The sequence below is a fragment of the Nanorana parkeri genome, unplaced genomic scaffold, assembly GCF_000935625.1.
Source record: "Nanorana parkeri isolate BGI_ZX_2015 unplaced genomic scaffold, ASM93562v1 scaffold235, whole genome shotgun sequence".
Taxonomy (NCBI): Eukaryota; Metazoa; Chordata; class Amphibia; order Anura; family Dicroglossidae; genus Nanorana; species Nanorana parkeri.
Window position 1 is genome coordinate 793,749 of NW_017306503.1, and position 4,765 is coordinate 798,513.

The 4,765-nt window shown below is 47.2% G+C and overlaps 1 protein-coding gene across 1 annotated transcript in view; it reads left to right on the plus strand.

The window, feature by feature from the left end:
* Positions 1 to 229: 229 nt before the first annotated feature.
* Positions 230 to 4,765, plus strand: part of LOC108786943 (utrophin-like) — a 583,766-nt gene continuing 579,230 nt past the window's right edge. Inside the window, exon 1 of the mRNA XM_018556366.1 lies at positions 230 to 652. The gene's annotated coding sequence lies outside the window, so the exon portion shown is untranslated. The remainder of the gene's footprint in view (positions 653 to 4,765) is intronic.

Genomic DNA, 4,765 nt, shown 5'->3' on the forward strand with positions numbered 1-4,765 from the left:
TTCACTTTATAGGTAGTGAACCCTTCAACTTAGTGCTGTGTGTGGTGAACCGTATACCCAGAGCGACAGAATTCAAGCGCCGTAATGAAACCCTCCAGCAGGTGGCGCCTGTCGATTACATTCTTTAGAACAGGAGCCAGAGAAGTGCTCAGCATTGTAAGCGGGCGGGGACGTGTTGTGATTATGCCACGTTCTCTCAGTTTCACGGCAGCCGCCTGCACTAAAATCCCGAGTAAAAGAGGTGTGTGAACCTAGGAGACAAAGTTAGTGGGGAAGAGACCCGGGGCCAGCATTGCGGGAATTCAGGCTCATGCAAACTTCGGAAGAACCCAGGAGGAGAGAGAGAGTGCGCTCAGCGGGTTCCGAGGGGGACTGGATCGTCAGGATCTTGTAGCGATCCACTTTTCATGCCAGTAGGGATAAGTGAACTATTCGCACTATCTGGAGGGTGTCGAGTCAGGGAGGAGTAGCTGGGAAGTGTACAGGAATTACAGCAGCAGCAGCCGGGATGTTTTGAGCCGATCTCCGGCGGGTGGTGGATTCTTTTGGAGGACAGGCGATCTCAGCAAGTTGGGGACTTTTCATGGTGACAATAAGGACACTGGATCTGGTGGCAGAGAAAAGGGAAGGACTGCAGGAAGAAGGTCTCCAGGTAAGGTTACAGCTCTGAATAATTCATGACTTTTCCACTTCTACTCTCCCTGATCACAGTGTCTCTGCACAGTTCAACTCTATCTCTCTCCAGACAGTGGGGAAGGGTTAGAGCAGGGGTGGGCAACTCTGGCCCTCCAGCTGTTTTGGAACTACAAGTCCCATGAGGCATTGTAAGACTTACAGTTACAGGCATGACTCCTGGAGGCAGGAGCATACTGGGATTTGTAGTGAAAGCACAGCTGGAGGGCTGGAGTTGCCCACTCTTGAATTAGAGCTGGAGTTGCCCGCTCTGGAAAGTTTTTTATTGCTGTATGTGTCCCCTTTCGGGAGATTCAGCCCTCTGTTTGTACTGGTGAACACTGTCACCGAAACAGATTGGAAATCCAACATTTCTGAAGTCCAAATCCACACACAATAATCTGAGTCCAGTAGTTTGTACAGAAACTTTTCTGTAAAGCCACCTTCCATAATCGGCACTGTAGGGATGTGCGTGGGCTTTGTGCGGACAGAATTCCCCTAAGCCTGTGGAAAACTGTCAGTGATGTCCTCCAATCAGCTGCGGCCAGGGCATTCCAAAAACAAAAAAAGTTTTGGCTAGAAATACACTTTAAAGTGAATTTAGACTTTTGCAGTCAGATTTGAGAACCCCCCAGTATATGTTATGTGTTCCCATTCACACCGCACACTTACCATGTGACTTTCTTACCTTTTCTTGTTTTTCCCTAAGGCCCCATTCACACTGAGCGGATTGCCGCCGCAATATCGCGCATTTTTGCCGTGCGATATCGCGAGAAGTCGCCGGCCAATGATTTTCAATGGAGCTGTCTTCATGTACAGCTCCGTGTCGCCCGTCGCGGTCGCTTCTACAGGACCCTTTTTTCGGCGAATTTTGCGCGATTTTTTGATTTTTAATGCAGCCCGACGGTCGCGCTACCGTCGCTGGAACGTCGCCCCAAAAGTCGCGCTATCCCGGCCGCGCGGATCCGCTCCTAAAGGTATGTCGCTTAGTGTGAATGGGGCCTTAGAGCAGGATTATATATGGGACCTCAGACTCTTCTGAACCCTTTCTGACGGACAAATGAGGACAGAGACACATTCTCCTCATTAACATACAATGCAGAATCCAAGCCTCGAGATATTTAACCCTTTGTTAGGACAGACAGAATTGAAATCTAGTTTACAACTGACATTAAGAGCTGCCAGCACAGTACAGACAGGGTTAATTATGGTAAACATGAACTCCCAGCCCCCGTTTTAAAGAAGAATTAATCTTAAACTGCCCATACACCTTGCGATCATTGGACAACACTTTTCGTCCGATGACCGAACCGTCATACGATTTTCGTACAGCGGCCCCACCCTCCCCAGATTATCTCAAGGTTGGATCAACGGTAATTAGAAGAAAGCACCTGGACGGATTGCAGTAATCGAGTGCACGTATTTTCGTCTGCGCATGTGCAGTGTAAATCGTACGAATTTTGACGTACGGAAACGCCTCCAACCTTGCGAAAATTGTACGATCGACCAAAGTTTCTCTAACCTGCTGGTCAGTCAAAAGTCGATCGATTGTACAGTATTTGCGGTTGCACACTGCCCATCAACCGTACGAATATCGAATGAAAACATGATCGCATACGGCAATCGGCTGATAATCGTAAGGTATGGGCAGCTTCAGCTCTTGCAGTGGGGCTACCCCCACACTGCAAGGGTTAACTGCTCGTTTTCATCTAGGAGCAAAAATAACAGTTATTCTCACCTGAACCTTGCAGCCGGCTGGCTGGTAGACCGGTCCCTGCAGCCTCTTTTCTCCTCCACTAAGGTCCTGTGATTCATCAAGTCCCATACAGTGTATTGCATGTCAGGATGCCAAGGAACTAGAGCTGCAGCTAACGATTATTTTCAAAATCGATTAGTTAGCCGATTATTAAGTTCGATTAATCGGTTAATCGGATAAAAAATAAAATACATTTTTAAAAATGGCTCCAGTGATGGGACTTCTAGTTTGTATTGAGATTGCAGTCCATCACAGGAGCAAGCTTGGAGCGGTGGAAGTAAAAAAAAAAAAAGTGTGGTGTGCAATATAGTGAAATGGAAAGTGTCAAATTATACAGAAATGAATGCAGAATGGCACCGGCTATAGAGGACTACAAATCCCAGCAATAGTACATTATAGCTGGCGGTATTCTGCATTGCGCTGTACTATTGCTGGGTTTTGTAGTCCTCTCTAGCTAGTGGTATTCGGCTTTGCACCACTGTATAATGTACTATTGCTGGGATTTGTTGTATTCCTCTACAGCTGGTGGTATTCTGCATTGTGCTGTATAATGTATTATTGCTGGGATTTGTAGTCTTCTATAGCTGGTGGTATTCGGCTTTGCACCACTGTATAATGTACTATTGCTGGGATTTGTTGTACTCTATAGCTGGCGGTATTCTGCATTGAACTGTATAATGTACTATTGCTGGGATTTGTAGTCCTCTATACAGCACAATGCAGAATACCACCAGCTATATAGGGATACAACAAATCCCAGCGATACATTATACATACAGTGTACAATGTATTGCTGGGATTTGGATTCCTATGTATAATATACAGCACAATGTACCATCAGCTATAGAGGAATACAAATCCCAGCAATATATTATAAAACTCCATGTGTGGGGAAAGTGCAGGCTTACCTGAGCAGTCTTCCAGCAACTTGTTTCTGTGATTGGACTTGTCTATCGGCAGCTGTCCTCCCACCACACCTGTTCCTTCTTACTTCTTCTCCCCGCGTCCCTGTGCCGATCGTGGATGTGGGTGGACGGTGAGTGTGAGGAGGTGCGTGGATGCGGGCGGGTCTGGCAGCGGCGAGTGTAAGGTGGGGAGGAAGTGTGGCGCACAGCGTGTGTGGAGCCGTGAACAGGGCCAACCAATCAGAAGCCGATTAATCGATGATTGAAAAAGTTGACAACTTTTTCAATAATCGATTATGTCGATTAGTTGTTGCAGCCCTACAAGGAACATTCCAATGCTGGAATGGAGGAAGGGGGAGGCGTCAGGAACTGGTCTAACAGCCAGGTGGCTCCAAAGTTGCGCTAAGTATAACTTTGTTATTTTCGATCCTAGACAAAAACGATCACTTAACCCTTGAAGTGCAGGGGTAGCCCCGTTGCAAGGGTTAAGATCTTTTTTCCCCGCCGAGATTTCTTCTTTAAAGAACAACTCCAGAACAAAACTCTTATTAACCCTTGCACTGGGGCTACCCCTGCACTGCAAGAGTTAACTGCTGTCTAGGTTCCAAAATAAAAAGTGATACTCACCTGAGGCTACGACTCACACCTGCACTACACCGCACGACACCAGGGACGCACGATCATGTGCTAGTGGACACAGCGATTGCCACGCAGCCCCATTGATCTTAATAGGGTGACATCTGCGCGGCAATCGCTAAAAAAAAGGTACATGTACCTTTTTTTGCGACACACAACACAAGGCTTTTTCACGTGTTCTTTTGCATGAGCTGAATTGCGATGGGAAAACCGCGCGATCCGCCTGGTGTGACTTGGGTGCCATTAGAAAATAATGGCACCCACAGCGCGATCGGTTCACACCTTGGCCACTCCTGACCGCTGGGCAATCGTGCACAAAACCTCGTGGATTGCCACGCGGTTAGGAGTTGCCTAGGTGTAAACCTAGCCTCAACCTTGGAGCCAACTAGCTGTCACTGTGTGCTCCCTCCAGCCTGTCTCCTCTTCCGCTGCAGTGATGGTATGTATCTTTGTGTCCTTACGTCCTATACACTGTGTATTGGATGTGATGACTTGAGGATCCTTAGACTGCTGGAGCGGAGGGAGAGTGAGGCTGGGAGGACCGGTCTAATTGCCAGCCAGCATGGCGGATCAGGTGAGTAGAACTGTATATTATTTTAGTCCCCAGACAAAAACGAGCATTTAACCATTGCAGTCCCACAGCAAGGGTTAATAAACATTTTGCCTGGAGTTCTGCTTTAACATTACATAGGGGGGAAGCTGGGGGGGATTTTTAGGCAAGTAAAAAGCACTCTAAAATGTAAGCAGCAATTGTTAAATATTTGTCTAAGTTGTGCAATGTGAATGGCAAGATGTA